The sequence below is a fragment of the Thunnus thynnus genome, chromosome 3, assembly GCF_963924715.1.
Source record: "Thunnus thynnus chromosome 3, fThuThy2.1, whole genome shotgun sequence".
Classification (NCBI taxonomy): Eukaryota; Metazoa; Chordata; class Actinopteri; order Scombriformes; family Scombridae; genus Thunnus; species Thunnus thynnus.
Window position 1 is genome coordinate 16,744,780 of NC_089519.1, and position 22,355 is coordinate 16,767,134.

Genomic DNA, 22,355 nt, shown 5'->3' on the forward strand with positions numbered 1-22,355 from the left:
CATTTTAGTGGAGCAGCAACAGAGTCACAGTCCTCCCTTGCTGTTAGCGAGCAGCTGCTCTCATGTCTCCCCAGGTCTCGGTGTTTGTTTTCGGTAGAAACTCGTGCACTCTCTGCCTGCTCAGCCTGTTTTCAGTGTGTCTCTCTCCGGATGGCAGGGGGGTTGCCCTGGTTCTGGTTCTAAGCGGTGGTCATGTTCTGGCTTGTCCCCACGTCTATGGTATGCTGCAGACCGGCTGTACACAGAGGATGACCTGCCGGCAGCAGCCTGACACCCGCTGGCACTAACTCTTAAGTAACGGGAAGTTCTAAACTAAAAATCTGATGTTGAAGATCAAAGTAAGCACCCATGGATGAGCGTCATTGATGTATATCTTACCTTGTAAAATGTCTGGTGTAACCGGTAACATCAGTGTTGTCACAAGTTTAGTAACTGGTGGAAAAATGTTCTCACTGTGGCATCCCTAGTTAATTGCTTTATCTCTGAATTTTTGCCTTGTGCTTCCACTAAGTGCTCATATTCATAACATATTTTCTGTGCAGTTGGTTTGAAGGTCAGCTCGGGTTCGGTTGGTTGATTGACACATATTTTTCAGGTTGGGCTGTGTGAATTGGCTCTCATAATAGGTTGGGTGGATGTAGGCATTAAAAAACCCTGACCAGCGCATCACCACTAGACAATATCATACATGCTACAATGACTTCTGTCACCAGCAGCTCAGCCTTTACTTTTTTTTTTAAATCATCATATACCATATACCCTGGTGAAATGTCAGGAAGGTATAAAGGTATGAAAAAATAAATACTGCCCAAGCCTAGTCTCTCAGCTGTATTACACTGGATCTGCTGTGCTGACACTCTTCAGCAACCAGAGTGTCCAGCGTCAACATTCACCTCGACCCTAACTTTGATACCTGCGATCTAGGTCTGTGTCCCATCTGAAAGTAACTGTTAACACTTCAGGGTTTCTGCCAGAAAAGTTGTTCCAAGCCAAGTGTCTTTTTTTGATGGGTGGGGGCTGAGGAGTGGCTTGTCACTAAAATGAGAATAGCTGGTCCACCTTAAAGGTCATTCCACCTGAAGTGAGCTTCGGCCCAATTTGTCACTAACTTCAGGGATAACCCCCTTCAGTTCAGTTGGGTGGCAAACAAGACACGGGACCTCGGCTTGGGTCTTGAGGAGTTGTATTATTGATTCACTGACAAATAGCCTAAACTGAACACACACTGTACTGCTACGTTCACAGCTCTACTGCTAACTTCATAGGCTACTCACCGTCACACACACGCTCACTACACATACACTGCATGCATGCACTGAGCTGTTCCTTAAAGGAGCTATGATACTTGTATAACATATTTTAGTTTAAAAACATCTTAAATATACATTTAAAAAAGATTTCCCTGATGCTTAGGCCACTGGGCCTGTAATATACTGGCAGAAAACCTGCATTTTTTATATTTAACTATTATTACAATCTTTCCCTAACCCCAACTAAGCCACTTTAGTAGCCCTTTAGCACACTGTACTTGAGGTTAGATCCCAAAATCCTTCCTAGGTAAACAGTGATGACCTTAGAGGCCACATATGTAGAGTTGGTTGACTTGGGATGACCAGCAACCCATGAGTATCTGGCGCTCCGTGGCTGGAAGATGAGGTAGCCGAAGAAGTAACCAGAGAATAAACATGGTGAGAAACTGCAGAATGTAAGAGAGGAACCAGAATCAGTATTGATTTGTTTGGTTACTTGAACTTCACCAACCAAAGTAATACAAGACCAATATTATGGAACTGTATAATGTTTTTTTTAATTAAAATGACAATGGTTCAGTCATTGAGGTCAGCCTTTGGTATGATGGATCTGATGGAGTAGGAGTGGGTGATATATCGAATATACTCAGTGTCGCGGCTTGTTCTACATGGGATGTAGTAAATGACTATATCGCAAACACTGAGTACATATTGTCATAATTTTTTAAGCCGCCGACATGAGACTTGTTTTGCTGTATTACTTCTTTGGCTCTCTCCTATGGCTTTCTCTCTCACAGACACCAAAAAAAAGAGCTCATACGTACATCTCACACACTCACCTGTCCATCCAGACCACTCTCCTGGGCGAGTGTGTATGTAGGTGAGGTGAGGCTGTCAATCTTCTGTTCAAGCTTCAAGTTCACAGCAACTACACTTCCTGCCTGAGACAATCGCCAGCAGTTCCGCTTTGATTCATTTTATTATAACTTACTTATTATAACGTACTTTATTTAACTTTATTATAACAGTACTGTATTTAACTCTATTATAATAGTACTTTATTTAACTTTATTATAACAGTACTGTATTTACTCTATTATAATGGTACTTTACCTAAATTTATTATAACAGTACTTTATGTAACTCGATTATAACAGTACTTTGACTTTATTATAACAGTACCTTATTTAACTTTATTATAACAGTACTTTATTTAACTCTATTATAACAGTACTTTGACTTTATTATAAAGGTACCTTATTTAACTTTATTATAACAGTACTTTAACTTTATTATAACAGTACTTTATTCAACTCTATTATAACAGTACTTTGACTTTATTATAACAGTACCTTATTTAACTTTGTTATAACCGTACTTTAACTTTATTATAACAGTACTTTATTTAACTCTATTATAACAGTACTTTGACTTTATTATAACAGTACCTTATTTAACTTTATTATAACCGTACTTTAACTTTATTATAACAGTACTTTATTTAACTTAATTTTAACAGTACTCTATTTAACTCTATTATAACAGTACTTTGACTTTATTATAACAGTACCTTATTTAACTTTATTATAACTGTACTTTAACTTGATTGTAACAGTACTTTATTTAACTTAATTGTAACAGTACTTTATTTAACACTGTTATAACAGTACTTTGACTTTATTATAACAGTGCCTTATTTAACTTTACTATAACAGAACTTTATTTAACTCTATTATAACAGTACTTTATTCAACTTTATTAAAACAATATTTTATTTTGTAGTTTAGTATTTTAGTAGGTTATATTAGTTTAGAGGAGATTTCAAGATATATATTGTGTATTGCGATATAGCATAAAAATATTGTGATATTATTTATAGACCATATCACCAAGCCCTATGTATTGATCAGTACTAAATTATGGAGGAGCCCTATAAACTGATTCTAATAACTGATTCTTCTATTACATACATACATACATACATACAAGTTTAACAGACTTGTCAACCCTGACAAGAATTCTGTTTCAAGGGGGAAAAAAACACATTTTGTGGGTACATTTGTATAAGGTTTTTGGTTTGGCTGTGCAGGAGTGTGTTTGTGTGAGTGAGAGAGAGGGAACAGTTGCGTGATTGTGTGTGTTGGTGTTATGACAAAATAGAGCATTTGTTCTGATGATAATGTGCTGTTTCACACTAATGTAGAAGTGTAGCGAATTGCAAAGGAAAAAATGCTAAGCATCTGAATTCATTTTCAGACCGAACTATTCACACTATTCTCATTCCACATTTTTGACTTTGGCATTTTGTGCAGCAAGAGCAACAAAGACGGCATATTTCCTATTAAGAAGGAGAAAGAGAAACACAGAGCATTTGAAGTTTTTTGTGAACAGTTCTGAAATAAATTCATGATGACAATGGGCCTGTTCAGATCTTTTGCAGAAATGCTATACTAACAAGATTAATTGAACAGTCTCCTACACAATACAGAGCATAGAGCAAATATTTCAGAGACATTGATATGTTGAAGTTATCTGCTAGTAATATCATTTGTCGTCATCATTTTCACGCAAACGGTTTATAGCCATGTGAAAGCAATCACAATATTAATTGTTAATTAATTATTGATTAACTATTTACTTTTCCTCCTCAGAGCTTTCAAACAATCTGTGGATTTATATGTTTAATTTGAATATAAGAAAATGAGCTTTGATCAAGACTGATGAAATCAGAATGATGAATTTTATTTTGCATCATTTAACACTGTGACCTTTAAAGTGGTTTGATGACAATACATTATCTATACCGATCCTCGTCAATGTCAGCAGAAAAAAAGGTTCTTCATAAACTGTATCCTTAATGCTGATGCTTTTCTGTGCTTTATAAAATGTCTTCAAGGTTTGGAAACATTGCAGCAAAACAGCACACATTAACACTCTAGAGCTATTTGTGGATGTACACAAATAAAAACACAACAGTAACAGTGTTTCTAACAAAAGCAGCCACCCAGCAAAGAAACACACAACCAAAATATGTGTGTGTGTGTGTGTGTGTATTTGTGAGTGTTAAAAGGTCATTGCCACCCTACACTGAAAGTGTGAGCCTCTGCTGCTGGCTGACTGGTTACATTAGCATACAAACACACACACACACACACACACACACACACACACACACTGTGCGGTGTGTTTCAGGACATTTGTGTGTGTCTCTTACTGGCTGGTTGGTTACATTAAAAACAGGCTCATTGGTGCCCACCCAGGCTTGAACACTAGTATGTGTATGTACTGTACTGTGTATGTGTGTGTGGTTGTGTGTGTGTGTGTGCGCAAAATCTTCCATGCCATGCTCTCAGCCCAGTGACTCAAGTGCACATGGGAACATGGAGAGTGATAGATGGTGTGGACCATCATGAACATACATTTTCATGTGCAAATGCATGTAGCAGAGAGCACTTCACTACATCTTCAACATTTATCACCTTTAACCTCTGCATTCTGCACTTTTCTCTTTCATCCTTTGTCAGTCTCTTCTCTCACTTTCCTGCTGTCTCTTTAATATGTGAACATCACCCACACTGTCGTCTGCCCTTGACTGTAGAGCTTTTTTCAGTAAAAAGAATTCTTCCTGGGCACTGTGAAGAAAATATACTCCCTACATATAACATTTTGTCAAATGTAGATGATATTCGGATGTTTTTCTTGTTCTTGTATGGGTTCCTTCCAGTTGCCTTCCAGTTTGTGGTTTGAGCACCATTTATTTTAGAGGACTTGATAGTCAATTGTTGAACTCCAAGGACTCATTACAGAATAGAATATCTTACGGCCAGCTGTGGCTCAGCAGGTTTAGTGGGTCATGCACTTCTAGCATGGTTGGCGATTCAATTCACTACCTCTTCCTATGTCTCAACGGTTTGTGTCTCAGTGGTTAGGCCAGTGCCTTGTATGGTAGCTCGCTGCCCTCAGCGTGTTTGTGTGAATGGGTGAATGACCCATTCACCATTAAGTTAGGGAATACGTGTTGTATTGACTTTTGAGCAATGCTATAGGTATTTCAACCAGCCCCACCTTAAAGTCCCCCTCCGCTCAAAAATAGATTTTTCTTCTTGTTCCTACAGTCGAATGTGTCAACTTCACTGTACAGAATGATGTACGTGCAGAGTCTGGCAGTGGAAAGCTGTTTTCATATTGATCTGTTGAAAGTGTGAAGCTTCTCTGAGCTCACTGAAAATGATATTTTAAGGGGTGGGCGTATGGACATGATTTGTGACATCACACATAGTTTGGAAGCCAATCCTGGTCCAATATTCAACTTACAATTTCAACTTGAAGCCTCTGGTTCACATAGTAGTAGGAGAAATCTTGTGTCCAACATTTAAAATTTAGAAATGGAATATATTTGCATATGATTAGATTTTGGAATTTTTAATGAGGGAAAGGGAGATGTTGTAATTTTAAGAATTTGAACAAGATAATTGACCTGATTGATAATTTTGTGGAAAAACCATATCAGACACACATTATTATTTAAAGTAGAGTATTTAATATACACCTTGAAACATGTCTGGAGGGGATCTTTAAGTATTGAAGGGAAACCCATGGAAAACCTACCTACCTATATATTTTTTAAAAAGAGACACAATCTAATCCAATCTAATCTACCTAAGTATAAAAAGTATACGTAATCCAAAATATGGTCGACCCAAACAGACCCAAATAGAGCACATCAACTCTGGTAGTCCCATGATGTTCCCCCAGTTAATGAACAGCTGTGGTTGAAAAGAGTAGCATTAACTTTTTCTGCTGTTATGATTTTGACGCACCACATGATCAGAGCTGATAGCCTGCTCAGATCCACTTTACTTTAAATGACACTCAGTAAGAGGTGACACATCTACTGCATGCAGCTCTTAACAGTAGAGTTATTTATGGACAGCAGGGACATGGGCTGGTAGGTAGGAAGCTATATTTCTTGAACTCACTTGTTATTAAGCCATTGTTTAGGTCAAACAATAAGTAGATTGTTCTCTACTGTTTAGTATCTCATTCAGACTGACACTGTGTCAAACCAATGGTGGTTGTCTATCTGAACGGGTCATCATACGTCAGACAACCCAAGTGTATGACGTAGGTTGGACGCTGCTCAGCTTTGGTGAACTGAATGGAGGCTGAAGACGTTTCTGTTCTGCCTATTATTAAATCAAATAATTCATTTTTTTACACTGCAGTGTAACTTTTATTTTTGTATTCTATTTTAGCTTGCTTTTATTTTCTATTCTCTTATCTCTTTAATGACTGTTTTAATTGTATTTGAGTGTCCTTTTATGGTGTGTTTCTTTTGCACTTCATCTCAGTGCTTTCAATGTTTTATGTCAAGCACCTTGAATTGCCTTGTTGCTGAAATGTGCTATATAATTGTGTTTCTATCAGGGATAGAAATTAATTTAATGATACTGACACACTGTTATTTAACTGACTACTCAAGAAGACACAGGGAGAGAGAAAGGAAAAAGAAAGAGAGGAGAGAAAGAGAAATATAAAGCACACGTGTGGGTGAGTGAGCACATGTTATGGACAGATGGAGTGAAACTGAAACTTAATAATTTAAAGTAAGTCAGTGTAATTCTATGCTTTATCTGCCTTGAATCTAATGCCTGTAACAACAAGAAAAAAGGTGGTCTCCGTAATAATTTATGGAAAATATTCAAATCCAAGGCTGGTTTCTATCTCCCATCATTTTCAGTTTCAACTGTAGCCTTCATTCCTGCCTGCGTCACTTAAAGAACATATGGTATCTTTCTTCAGGCGGAAAATAATTCCTGCTGTAAAACACTGACTGCTTGCACAGAAATGTTTGACAGTGTGGCATCAGCAAACCTTGGTGGGCCAGGAGCTAACTGTAGGGCATAACTTAGTACATAAAGGTGTACTCAGGAGAGGGGTACCTAGCTCATTGGAAAATGAAGCTGTATTATCGGGGTGATATTCTGTGCCCTTTGGATGGACTGGCAAGGCTTTTCTTTTCAGCTGTTTTCTATGGGTGTTGGTGGTGTAGGAAAATGGTTGACAATCCCCTGTGGGAGTTCCAGATGGCAGGAGAGGCAGGTCAATTACAGCCTGACCGCAGCAGTGGGCTCACGTTGACCTGCACAAAGACAGTCGGTAGACTCAGCAAAGGTTAGAGCCCCCCAGTGGCAGACAACAGTGGGAAGCTGGAGTATGGCGACAGTGAGGGCTGTTTTGGCATGTGAGCGACCCCGGCATCAGACGTTTGCTGTCTGTCAGCAATGCAAGTTGAGGTAGTTGTGGTAGCTCAGTGTAGCTAGTAGTTGACAGTGTGTGAGTGGATCATGGATATATTGTAAGAGCTGGATAGGCTCCGCCGCTCAGCCTTGCAGCCAGTTTTTCCCAGTGGTCATTTGTGGTATTGCAGCAAAAAATCCCCCTGTGGCCCAGAAAGCATTTTCCCCCATAGACCACCATTGCAAAAGACACGTCTGTGAAACTGTTGACAGGACACCTTGGACTGCAAACAACGTCAATTATGACTCTTTCTATTACGAATTTTTGATCCATGGAGCTTATATATATGTAACTGTCTTCAAGCAAAAAAAACGATTTAAAAATCTGTGACATCATCACAAGTTAAAGTCTATGGGCTGAGTCGGAGCTCGCAGGTGGAGCTGGCGGGGTAAACACTACTGCGCATATTAAGTAGGCTGCACAACACGGAAGCAAACCTGGAAGCTAGAAACTTTTTTGGCGTATGCGCCAGGCGAGCAGTTTTTATTGGACTGAATAGGTGCCATTTTTGGTGCGGTATCCAGCTTTTTCTCAGAGGCCTTTGTCCTTCCATGTGAATAGTGCTTGGCAATATCCAAGTCTGGGACCATGTATTTTATACAAAATCTAAGTGAAAGTGAAATTGAGGTTATTCATGACATGACATCAGCTTTTCTACAGAAAGTGTACCCTCTCCTCCAACTTTGTTTCTTCTATGTGCAGGGCTACCAAGTTTCCACTTCAGCTTGGAGTGAGGAATTTGTTTGCGTGGGTGGAGAGCGGGAGAGTCAAGAAACAGCCACCTGCACTAGTCTAGATTAGTTAGATTGACGGTGTTATCAAAACCAAGAATGCATCAAAAACCGTATAGCCTATAGTTGGGTGGATTTAGGATAGGAACAGAGCGTCCCCGTAACCATAGTAACTCATTCTTACTCCTCCTCACTCCTCACGAGAGGAGAGGAAAAGATGCTGTGCTGCTGCCAGAAGAGTCGCTGACTGAGATTACTCTGAGCAGCATGCATAGGCATAAATAACAATATAATAGATTTGTATATATTTCTCACTTTCCTCCGATGGTCTGAATAACTGGTTGCTGCATAGTGCTGCTGTTGCACTGTTCTGCTCTGTCTTGTCTGTTTTTGCGCTGCGAGTATCCTCTTTTCATGCCGTCATGTTATTAGTTATGAATTTGCTTTTCACTGTGTGAAAAAAACAGATGTGTGGCGTGAGAGTGTGTGAAAAGTGTTAGTTGCGTGAGTGTCATGGTCAGTGCGTGACTTGGCAGCGCTTTATGTGTATTATAGGGGTATAACAGTACGCAAAATTCATGGTTTGGTATGTACCTCGGTTTTGGGGTCATAGTTTGGTATAATGTCGGTACAGCAGAAAAGAAAGAAAGGTAGAAAATAACACTTTGGTCCTTTATTTTGAAAAATGTAATTCAATGGCTCATTGGCTAAAACTATTACTGAAACAGTTTAGTTGCTGCAGTGGAAACTATTATTGACACAGTTTAGTTTTACTGCAGTGGAAAAGGAAAACAGGATGTTGCTGTTCACAAACCTTCAATTCCAAGCACATTTTTCCCCTCCACCCAGCTTTGTTTACATGCTGCATGCATCTAAGAAAACACATGTCAACACTTGAAAGCCTCTTTACATGTATACAGAAGCACACACACAATCAGTGGCTTAAGCAGTGAAGATGTTCCTGGTGTTCCCTCTCTTATCTATTCAGCCACATTATCCAGCATTCACTGGGTCTGTATGTGTGTGTGTCTGTGTGCGTACTCTTTATTAGTCATTACGTGGACATGTGATGATTAACACCGTGTCTACACTGAAAGCATCTCAGCCTTGTTTTTCAGTCGTTCGTGTCACGTGTGTCTGACAGAACCGTACGCCTCTATGTTAATCAATAAAGCTGTGTACACAGCCATATTTTTAGGGTTAACGCGTAACTACAGTCATTGTTTGTTGGGCTCTGAGCACTTCCTACACTCAACACTGTCCTTGAATGCCTCCCGTATAGAAACACAGACGGAGCACTCGCTGCTGCTGCTGCTCTGCTGGACATGCTGCTCACGCTACGCTTTCTGTGTAGACACCTTAGGCTGTATATAGAGATGGACGACATGACAGCTCCCCAAAAAGTGAAGCCAAAATATCTTGATTGCCCTCTGGTGGCTGGCTATAGTATAGATCATAAGTCCCTCCAGGTTAGCGGATGGGACATGAGCCAAACTAAAAAATCAAAAAAGTTTTTAAAAAGTTCACATCAAATAAATTTTTTCCTAAGACGGTTTCTGTCATTTTAGGTATTTCTTATCATGCTGATGTTTGTTTAAGTGCTCATGTTTCTGATAAGTTTTAATTAGTTATTGGACGATATAAAAAGGGGCTGTGACGTCGTGATTGACGGCTATGTGTCAGATGGAGGCACAGCTTAGGGGGTGTGTCCCTTGGGCCGTCACCCCGCCGCCTGACTCTACTGCACAGACTCTGAATGCAAATGACATCACACAAGCAAGATGGCAGCTCTTGGAAAAGAGATTTTTTGGCACTTTTGCATAGCGGCATGAAGCAGAGACACGTCGTTCATATTTATATATAAGCGTGGGAATGTTTAGAATGTTTTTTTTCTTTTCTTTTAGGAGGTTGGGGGATTACTGTCACTTCATTAATTTGAGATCAAATTCAGTGTCTTCTGTTTCATGGACTTTGCATCAATATGTTTCTATGACTTCTTGTAAATGTAAACTGCATCCCCGAGTCTGTTTTTATTTTCCCTTGCACACTTTCATAGTCAGCCATTTAAATCACACAAATCATATACTGTCTATATGTTGTGAACTTACAAAGTAAAGCTGCAGTAATCAAGGCCCCCAGTTTTACCTTGAGATTTCTGGTGTCTGTGCTTTGGTAAACACCTTCGGATGCACAGCAATGCAAAATTGATCAAACAAACAAAGATGAATTTCCCTACAGGGATTAATAAAGTGCAAATCTCCCTTTCACCAAACTTCACCTTAAAATAAATCAAAGGTGAGCCTTGCATAAAGGTTAAATGGTATCCCCGAAGAAAAAATGCTGTTGTAACAAAATTAAACATGTTGTTTGCATGCTAAATAACAAAATCATACATGAGGTGCTTGTAATGTGTTTCAGAGTTTTATTTACAAGGAACACAAGCCTGTCTACTGCCTTTGGCTTGAGGCATGCCCTGTAGACACACACACACACACACACTAAAAAGCCTCTCTGACGGGGCACTTGTAGCAGGGATAGAGAGGTATTTCTTGGCCAGATTACTGAGCCTTGGGAGGTTTGCTGTTGCACTTCCACCAGTGAAGTGGATCAGTGTCTTGGTCCGTGTCAGGGGACAACAAGTAGGTTGCCAGCTCAGTTTCAATTTTGTCTGCCTCTGACTGGGAGGAATATGGCACTTTCTTCTTGAAGAAGCTTGCTAAAATTGCTCTGTGACAGCTCTTCTCTTAATTTTTTCCACCTTGTCAAGGTCAATGTAAGTTGTCTGGCACCTAGAGTCTATCAGTGGCCATGTCCAAGAGTTCATCTGTGACAGGGTCAATGTATTTGTCATTAAGGTACCCCGGTATGTTTTTTTTTGTGTGTGTGTGTGTGTGTGTGTGAGCTCAGTGTCTTCTTCCTCTGGCTGTAGGACACTGCTTCTGAACACATGGAGCACCGGTTTGATGTAGGAGAGAGGTGCCTGCTTTTCTTCTCTGACCCCAGGACATTGACAGAGGCTTTCTCCTGTTTCAGGACTGGCTCTATCATCTTTTGCCTTGAACCCCACCTGGTTGGGGACTCTTTGATAAGCTGATGAGTGGGTAGACTGAGCTCAGCCTGTACTACAGCCATCTCTCTTCTTTTTTTTTTCCAACTGAAGGAAAAAGCATTGACAACCTTTTTACAAACCCCAATGGCATGTTCAATCCGTGAGTCCCTCACACTATTCTCTGTATAAAATAAAAGAAAGAAGAAACAAACAGTCAATACTGTAACATAGACCACATACCACGTCTTTATTTCTGTTCGAAAAATTGTTTCACCTTTCAAAATGGTATTGATGCATACAAAGGACTCTGACACATACACACGCATGCACATATACACAGTTTATGTGTGTTATATATAATGTGTGCATTTTGTGGGAATATGTAAACATTTGATTTAAAATTAAAAAAATAAAAAAATATTTCATAAAAGTCTTAAGTCTCTTCAGTAAAATAACTTTCACTTTAACTAGTAAATTAACTAAGTGTAAGTAATAAAAAATGTTCTGTTGTTAACAACTTCAGCAAATTACTTTTGTGTGGAAGCTCATATGTGTGGTTGATTGTATTGGGCATGTGAATGAACCCAGGCTTTTCATTATATATATGTATATACAGGCATCATATCCTTGGCAAGGTCCCTTCTTTTCATATGGGATACTATGGCAACATGATTGGGGCCAATGTTACCTGCTTTTTAGCTGGTGATTTAGGGCTGTTGCTGTCTTGTGCAACCCACAGCGCCACATACTTGTCCCACTCGGCCGTGGGCCTCTGTTTGAGATTCTGGAATAAATAATTTATTCTGCTGCCTTTAGTTGCCACAGACTTTAGACAAACTTTACAGCAGACATTGGTTTGCTCGAGGTCGGACGCTGCAAAACCAGGCCACTTCCGGACAACTGACTGAGACAGTGCCTTTTTTGGGAATAAATTCCTCACTTTTATTAGCACATGCTGCCATGTTGATATCTTACCTTGTCAGAAGAGAACTCTCGGGGAGGAGGGGGGTGAGGGGGGGATTTTCATTTTTAAACATCATCCTAAAACATATGTTTGAACCTCAGTGTTTTGTTCACGCTGGAGATGAAGAGAGGCTGTTTTCCTAATGTCTCTTTCGGAGTTGGAGTTACAGAAAGGTCAGCCTCTGAAACATTTCTGTCTGTTAAAACAGACACAAATCTGGTGGAGACAGATACATCATTAGTCTAGTATTTTTGTGTTTCAGTTATCTTTATAGCCTTTATATGTCTCTGCCTCTGTGTGTTTGTGTGTTATGATCTGCTGATTTGAAATGTGTTCTGGTGTTGGCACAAAGAGCAGAAATGTGTGAAATTTGCCTGGGTGTTAGCACAAATAAATACCAAGGCGCAGCACTGACAGATAGACACAGAGAAAAGCAATGTATAGATGGACGAGGCAGTAACTCAAAGGAATGTGGCTTACACCCAGTGCACTAAGGACAGAACCAAGTCAGAGTTGAGATCAAGAAGTCAAATAGTCCGAATACATATTAGGCAAGTTTCTGCTGTGAGAAACTGGGCATCCAGCTTGTTCTAAAAACACCACTGCCACATGATTCCAGTCTGTATTAAGATTCAAGATTCAAGATTTAGTTTATTATCATTTTCTTGTGTATTTGCACAGAGAAAAAAAACCAAAATGCTGTTCCTCCCAGCCCACAGCAGTGCAACAACAACAGAAAGGATAAAAGAAAGTACGTCTCAGTAGGCAGCATGATTATTGGAACTACTGGTTTAGCCTAGCTTGCACTCCTGCGCGCTTGCCCAGCTTCCCCGTCCTGTCACACCGCTTTTCCTCTATGGTGCAGCTTACAGGCAAGGCCGTGGTCTCCTTTGAGCCCACTGGATGTTAGCAGACCAAGCATGCTCAGCTGATTTAGCTCCCAGCCAGTATTTCTCGTAGCAAATGTCATCTGTTACAAATGTCCAAAAGAAACTGACGATCATAGTTCCCTCGCACTCCACACGATGACACAGATGTAGACGTAGACATGGACAAAGACACTGCATAGTTGGAACTAGGAGAGGACGCCACAAAGGTCAGCCACACCGCCATCACACCAGTTCATGGAGAGAGAGAGAGAGAGAGAGAGAGAGAGAGAGAATACCACCAACAAGGACTCCTTCATTTCTCTTCTTGTCTTCACAAAATAACTCTTCTGTTAGCTTCCTCAGTGCAGTTTCTCCTTTGGAATGGTGGTAACAGTGGCAGTTGGGTGACACCCAGCCATCTGTTTTGATTTCAAAAAATATATCCAAAGATGATATTTCCTCTTCTGTTTTTACTGATCTGATTAATGCCGTTACCTCTTCTTTAGAGTCTTTTCTGAAGATTATTTGAAGGTTATTTTGCAAAATGTCCCACTTTTTAGGTCCAAGTTTGAGACGTATTCAGGAGCTCATCTCTAGTGCAGCCACTCTCTCTCATAGAACCTAGAGAACATATCTCATTTCTGTGAGTATGTGGCTACCTGAGTGTAGCAGAGATTTATCTGCAGCTATTTTTAATTTAGAAGTAACCTCAAAAAAGAAGCACCAACGCATTTGAGTTTCTGTTTAGTTTCATTTTTTACTCTCTTGTGCTGTGCCTTTTTTATCGCTTTTTGTTGCTTTTTTACTTGACATACTACTACTTACTACTTTCAGCTCGGAGGAAAATGGGCAAGTGCTTGATTTATGTGTTGGTTAGGGGAGAAATAGAAAGAGAAAAAAATGAGTTCTCACCAGAAACAAAACATAGATGATTTTTTGAACTTGCAAAAATGCTGCATGTCATGTAATGTGATACCCCATGTCAACAAATGGGACATACAGTAGCTTCAGACTAAATATTAAGAATCTAGTTTCTCTTGAAATTCATGGCAGTCTGAACCTTTCATGAAATTGCTTCTCAGACATAAATACAACAGGTTAGAACTTATTTTTCTTCCTGAACATGAGTGTTTTAAGTAACTGCTGCAATGGCTTCAACTTGGCCAGAAAGGCTTTTCGTACAGGCAAGAAAACAGTGGGAACTGCTAACAAGGCGATCACTGAGTTAGAGAAAAGAGGCAGTACTGCACTACAGCTACCTCGCCTCTAGTTTCTTCATCAGATGAAGACTGAGACGTCATGCCTTCAAATTTGAATAAATTCTGCATTTTTGACCTTAAAGTGTTGCACCTTGTTTTATCATATTGGAAAGAATATAGTTTTTATTGAAACACTCAGCCTTAGAATTAGGCATTAATAGTATTGGCAGCACTGGGCTTACATACTAGAATCAGTAGGGTTTGCACATTTCTTACTGACATGTTTGCTTGTGTTTTTTAGCACTGTATACTGCTGGATGACCCTGAATGACACCTGATGCTTCATCGTAAGGCTGCCTTCTGCATCACACCTCCCAGCACAGGTACTGCATACACACACACATACAGACACGCTATGAAACGGCTTGCAAAGAACTACAGTTGCCAAATAGGCCAATGTGCTTCCATGTGTGTGTGTTTGTGTGCACGCAGCCCACTCATGTCCTGAGGACAACTGGCTGAGTTCAGCTCTTTAGACCGTATTGGCTCTCATTTGTTGCACAGGGAATTGGTGGAACTCCCAGGAAGTAGCGTATTAAGCCATAAACACCCAACACACAGAGCCGGAGCACATTATTCAATTTTCATTTCATTCATGCTTTACTCTGTCAGCCGGCTAAAAGCTGCTGCTTATCACCACTGTTCTGGACACAACGAGCGAGGGGAAAGAGAGGCGGAGGATGTCTGAAAATTTTGATAAACAATTTTGTTTTGTTTGTTTTTGTGTTGGTTTTATTTGCATATTTCGCAGTGCAGAGCTCTAGCCGTTATTTCACAACTTGAGTAGAGGTATGTGTTTATAATCTGGCAAAAAGGCTCTAAATACATTTCCAAATGGATTAGTTGAGAATTATTTGGCACAGTTTTATCAGTTTCTGAGCAATGTTCAGATTCTTAAATGTTTACATTACAGTTTATTACACTTTTACATGACTTGTTATTGTGGATTTGCTGTAGAGTACACCTCATAATACAAATTGTCAAACTGATAAACTGAGTTATGTTATAGGCTGACTATGAAGTTAAAATTCTGCTGGTGATTGTTTGCTTTATGATGATAACTGACTAAATCTCTCAGGGCCGTTACTGATCCCTCCACATCTGCATTGCTGCATTATTCCTTTATACAGTGTTACACTTATGTGATACACTTTTGCATCCACATATCAAATTGATTCCTAGTAATAAATACGGCAGCAATAATAAATGAGTGGAGCAAATGTAAACTTTGTAAAGGACATTTGCAAAATAATCTTTGTCCCAAGGACAATATATTCTTCTCTTGATTTTGATCTTTTTATGTTGTGTTTGAGGGAAAGTATGAGGCTTTAGAGCTATGAAAAGGAATATTAAAGGAAGGTCTTTTTTTCTCACATCTGTTGAACTGAAACATTTCAAGTGTCTTTTGTTATCCTTTTCTCTTTTTTTTTTCTCGTCTCCTCTCATGTCCCTGCTCCCCCTCTTCTCTTGCTCTTTTGCAGACAGCTCTTTGGGTTATAAAAAACCACCATGATATATGATGTTGTCTGACCAGAACACTAAAAAGTCCCTCAGCGTTTTAAAAAGCACAGTATGCTCTGACTTACATACATACACACACCAACAAAAACACACACAGTGATTTTAGAATAATGTCCACATCAACAGTTTTTCAGTTTGTTCGATCTACTTTTCTCTTCCACTAAAATCCCAAGTGGGTAGGTTGGCATTTTACGCTGGATAACGACACACACACACACACACACACACACACACACACACACACACACACACACACACACGCACACACAAACTTATATACATGTATAAGCACATGTTCAACACACATACATACGTACACAGTACTGGCAAGATGTTCTATTTGAAATTTGTGGTTTTCTATTCAAAATGTTTTGTGAAAGTGGCACACTATACATTTTTTTCCATTTTACTTAAGTTTTTTGGGGTTGAGGCTTAGACCGAAGTTTAGTTATGTTTTTGTTTAATTAGGGTAGGCATTAGGTGAAAGTTCCACCTTCTTTACTGTACAAAACTGCCCCTGCTAAACCATTCCATACATCAGGCAAAAACCTGACCTTTGTGTCTGTCCAGAAAGCTATAAATCATAGCCATTAATCATAGCTTTCCATTAAAAAATCACATCGTGATGTCAGATTTAAATCAATAGTGGAGGGATTTGGGGGAAAACATAGCTAGTGAAAATACATGAAATTAATATTATGTATTAATAATCATTCTCTGAGGTTTTGATCAGTAATTATGGCTAGTTTAGGCATTTTTGTCAAACAAGCAGAAACACTGTCAGTAAGTAGACGTGATAAGACGATAAGAAGCTTTTGCAAACAGCCAGATGAACACACCCAACCTCATGATATGTGTACTGGTAAACACTGTAGGACAGGCTGTGTGAGCAGCATGATGCTAATTTCCCTGTTACACATAAATGAGTCTCCCAATACTCATTTAATTCTGATCAAGTTGAGCACAAACATCTACATGAAGTTCCTTCCTATATACAGCAGCTTTTACTACTCTGCACTGTTTTTGCTCTGACTCATATAATGGATTGTCCAGTGGAATGAATCTTGCAGTGCAGGACTGTACGTGGGTGTAAAGCTGTTCGTATTTCAGCGGCTCGTCCTGTGTTTACCTATGTACAGAGAGACAAATTACTGTCATTTCTGGTTGATGTGGCAGTAAATGAGTATAGAATCCTGAAAGCTAGCGGAGCTTTTGTGATAGCATGGTGTTTTACTCTGGAATAGGTATTTGCTACATTAACACTGACACTTGAGTGTAGAAATCTGCATTGCAGAAGATAAACAACAAAGAAAGTATCCTGTGGTTTTCCATAATGGATTGAAGGACTGCAGCGTTTGATTTCATAGAACAGTGTATCGTAAATGTGCCTCCCATCTTTAGGTTCCATCTGAAGAATGCATTCATTTTTTAGTGTGAGAAAACAGAACTACATGAGTAAAATATATATTTGTTTGTTTTTTCTAAATTGTGTTCTTTTTTTATATGCATTTATGTGGCAGATGCCAACTACATCAACTATTCCTTTTACTTGTATGTTCTTCACATATACTTCCTTTTAGATTCCAAACACTTGCTTTCCTTTAAGGGTCAGTGTTGATATCACATTATCACTGAACTACTGTAACAGTTATAGTGAATAATGCTTGACATGGTGAAGCTAGGGCAGATACCTCATGGCCTCAGAGTTGACCTGGATGACAAAGAAGTGGCCTGCTAACATTTGGTGTTGGTCATTTGTTGACAAGTTTTAAAGGCAAGAAAGATGAGTGCAATAAAAAACTTAATGAGTGTTTCGAGGGTGAATAGACCTTTTACCTTGTTCTTTATGACACAACAGCATAAACCATAAAATACACAGCCTACTTGTCAACTATTTCCTCTACTTTAAGCTCTTTGCTTTGAGTACATTTCAGCCGACCGTTACCCCCTAATCCACTTTACTCTCTCCTCACTTCCTGACTTGGGCCCTGAGGTTGGCCCTGAGGGAGCATAAAAGCCAATCAAGTGACTTTAACTGTAGGGAGGTGGTTCCTAGGGAATCATAAAGACCAATAAAATTGCCAGGAAATATAGGAGAAAAATGAGGAATCCTCCCGTTAGGTGTTAATCACTGCCCTCTTTCTGTCACTGCTTTTTCACATGTGCTTTCTCTCATGCACGCACACGGGGATGTAAATATAGGTGGTGCAGGCAGTATGGTTGCGCTGGGGCCCCTGGAATTGGGGGGGGGGAGGCAGCGAACGGGCCCTTGTGAGTGATTCAGATTGCCACCCCTGAAATACATCTGTGTTCAAAGAAGAACTATGTTTGAAAAGTGTTTGTTTGTTCTTTTTTTTGTTTGTTTGTTGTTGTTTTTTTGGTAAAATAATCTGTAGAAATCTATAACATAATTATATGCTTATTCTACATAAACTATACAAGCTATAAACAAAATATTAACTATGACTATAAAAAAACATTCAATTAAATGAATAATTTCTTATTTTCTTTGGCATTTTTGTCATGTACAGATATGCAGTGATGATAGCTGGGTAATCTGAAGGTCAAGACTGACAAGCTGAGCACATCTGCAAGCCGAGCAAGCAGTCATTCCTTTCAAAGATAAAAGCCGCAGTAAGAAAAGACAAGAGAGAAAAGAACAGGAGGAGAAGGTAGCAAAGCTCCCCTAAATTACATTCCTTTGGCTTTTTTATAAACAGTCATCAGCATGGACGACCCCCCTCCCAGCAGCAATGCAGCAGTTCAGCTGCCATCAGTAGTGTGTCCACAACCATTAGTCCTACATGATCGTAACGTTAGGCTATAGTTAGATAAACATTTCAAGAGAAGTGATTGACGGTCACGGTCTGATTGACGGTTAATTATTACATGATTAAGAAAGCAACCTTGAACAAAATACTTTGTTACTGTGCTCAAAATACTGTTCAAATGATTTACACCATGACATTACACATGTGCGACAGAGGATTTTGAATTGCAGTAATGACACATCAGCACATTTGATTGATTTGATCAAATTGATTTGATTGTTACTTCTTTGAAAGTTTACATCACCAGCAACAACGACATTTCTCCTGACATTTCAATCACGGAGATCAGCTGATGAAGGCATCTCTGTTCTGTGACGCTGACAGCAACAAGCAACTGATTAAACTGACTGCAGAAACAGTTTATCAATGTCAACAATAAACTTAACGCTAGCTTTAGTCAGCTATACATATTTACAGTAGTTTATAGGCTGGTTATCTAGCAACTCGCCTACATACCTCACCAATAACAGCTACAGTTATGTAAACAGCTGTAGTTGGTTGATTAGTTTGATCTGTTCATGTTAGCATGTGTCAGAGTGCTATCAATGGTCCTGATAGCTTTCTTTTTGACCTCTCTACTTTCCCAGTACAGCAGCCTAAGTGACTCATCCAATTGTAAAATCCAACACATTGTTGGTAAAATACATATACGCTTAATGGTGTGTGTGTATGTTTGTGTGTGTGTGTGTGTGTGCTTCATAACTAGTAACTAACTTACACTGGAGCCCGTCATAACTACCTTACGCCACTGTGCACACACACGCATGCTACTCCGTGGTTACCCTTGGTGCTTTGTTCCAGTATTTATCCGATAGATGTGAAGAGGGATGAGGATTATCTCAGCCATATTTTTCAATTGTTCCCTGATAACTTGTTGAGGAGGGGAAAGCCGTTACTCATTCACGTCCATGCTCAGATTCTACCAGCTGGTCCGGAGATTGAACCAGTGACCTTGTTTGTGTGTGTGTATGAGACAGAGAGAGGGACAGAGACAGGTTCCAGCACATAGGCAGTGCACTTAGTTTAACACACTTTGAACTCAGCAGTCTGTTTCTCTCCATCTATGTGTGTATGTGTGTGTGTGTTTTATCAGTTTTATAGCCCAATAACTTCAGATCATCCTTGAAAAAACTCAAATATATTTTGTTTCATCATTTTGAATAACACACACACACACACACACACACACACATACGGTGGCCAGATGGAAGTGCTGCACCCATGAAAAAAGTGTTACATCCTGACAGCTGATATTTTTGTGACTTTTCTGTCCTATGCTTTTTATTTATTCTCTTCATATTGTAAATACTGTAGCTGTGTAAATTACAGGGAGCAGACACAACAACAAAAACACCTGGTCCTAATAATACAATCCAAATCAATATCCCTGCAGCCTAGCCAACCATCCAACCAACCAAGCCAGCATCACTGATGGATGCTCTGTTGACCTGCAAGTACACCTATACATCAGTGCAGCAAGATGAGAAGTTAAAACACTGGATCAAACACTGGGAAAACATGATTTTCAGGGTAGCTAATAATGTGGTAGTTGAGACAGCTGAGCGAGGGCCATTGGTTCATCATTTTTGAGGTCAAACTTAGTGGTGATACTCATTTTTTACTCTCGACTAAATCAGAATTAGTGAGTCCCTGTGAATAAGACAAGCAGAGTTTTGATGTTAAATGCTGTAGTCATCCTTTTCCTTATAAGGTCACAGTAGTGGCCACATATCCACCTTGAGAAAGTCAAAATTTTCCACTATTTCACATCATAGTGGTGAGTAGAAAAAGTCTCTAATGCTTCTCATTGAAGCAGAGAATACTAAATTGTTGAAGAAGGATAATATTACCATACTTTTCTGGTGTTTATGGGTTTTGGTTTTACCTGCTCATTAAGTGGGGCAATACACTTTCAGTGACCACTTTTAAACCAGCTGAGATAAAAGCACTCTATCCATTTTTCTGTTCTCCCTGCATGCTGTATTTGTTTTATGTTCGAGTTTAGTTGAGGCACAACCACTGTTAGTGATATAGATACAGGAAAGTCTAGCCCAACATTTGTCTGTTTAAGTGAATGTACTACATACAGATTCAACTGCTATCTTGTTGAAGTAGTTTACACTCATACCCACAAACAGACTCATCCACACATACATGTTCACATACACAAAGGTAAGGACTCATGTATACATACTGTATATCTACACACTCAGCATGTCCAAATATACAGCAGTATTCTGTTGACTTTTTACATTTTATTTTGTGTGGCTTTGGTGATGCAATATGGAATTTGTCGGCAGTAATCACACAGCAGCGTGCCACTTTGGAGTGCAAGATTTGAGCTCGGTCTGTTTATTAACTCTAACCAAACCATGCACACATGAGGAGATCTTTCTCAAAAGCTTAAAAATCATATGATGATATGATGCAGATGATAGCCAAGATGATGTTGACATGCACTTTATCCATTAGGCAGGAAAACAAGATTTTACATTTTAACTCCACACGTGAGTTGATTTTGAAGTAACATTTAACAATAATTGTTACAGTACACTTGGCTGTGTTCCTCTGACAAGATAATTAGACTCTCATTCAATGATTTCCTGTAATTATTACATCCTTTCTACTTCAGTAACTGGATGGATTCACTGCAAAGAGTTGATTCATCCCGCAGAAAGACATGATTCATTTGAGGAAACAGTATACTGCTGCTTTCTGGACAATTCACTTATTGAATGGTGTTTCACGGTTCACTTGTATTGGCTCGCACATTTTTCTGGCATTTGTTCAGGATGAGTTGAATTTAATGAACCGTCTTATTTTTTTCTTCCTTTGACAAATGATCTTTGTTATGTGTTACTGGTGGTCAGATGATTCTTGCTTTTTTTCTCTGCTTGGATAAATGAGATATGTGCAATTTATATTTCTGCCTTGTTACTTTTTTTCCATTGCATACGTGTATGCACCATTGCTTGCACCCCACATTGTGTACTTCATCTGTCCGAAGACTTTTGGTACTCAGTCATACTAGAAATGTCCTCAAGTCCCAAGCTGACATTTTAAACCTTATTTCCACACATGGCACTCAAAGCCATGATATTAGATTGAAAACATTTTAGAATTGATGATGCAAGTGTTCATTTGCTAGGGGTAAATCCTAGACATAGCCTCGGAAACATGATATCAGGTGGGGGTGACTATTTACACCTTCCCACCCTTTTTTTTTTAGTTTATTAAACACTTGCAGCGATCACACCACTGCAGAAACAATAAGTGTGTCTCTCCATTAAGAGAGACGCTGTGCATTTACACACAAGGCTGTAACTTCATTGATTATATAAATCTCCCAACACACCGACAGGATCTGTCAGGATCTAATGGTAATGAATGTTCTGTGTTCTTCTACACATCCAAAAGGTCAGCTGTTACACACACACACAGTCCAGGTTCATAGAGTGAAATTGTTCCTGAGCTCCATCAGACCTGTCTCAAAAATGTTATTTCATAACCTCAAAGTTTAATTCTGTCTATGTTGATAACTACTGCTTCAATGTACCCTCGTATTTGCTGCAGTGACATTA

At 39.3% G+C, this 22,355-nt stretch overlaps 1 protein-coding gene and 1 long non-coding RNA gene across 7 annotated transcripts in view; one reads left to right on the forward strand and one right to left on the reverse strand.

Moving 5' to 3' along the window:
• LOC137179644 (uncharacterized) overlaps nt 1-22,355 on the reverse strand; it is a 178,270-nt gene that overhangs the window by 34,993 nt on the left and 120,922 nt on the right. The window lies entirely within an intron of this gene.
• The window catches only part of LOC137179643 (teneurin-3), a 370,272-nt gene that overhangs the window by 33,456 nt on the left and 314,461 nt on the right, over nt 1-22,355 (forward strand). For all 6 annotated transcript variants that reach the window (XM_067584473.1, XM_067584474.1, XM_067584475.1 and 3 more), the window contains one exon: nt 14,664-14,745. The gene's annotated coding sequence lies outside the window, so the exon portion shown is untranslated. The remainder of the gene's footprint in view (nt 1-14,663; nt 14,746-22,355) is intronic.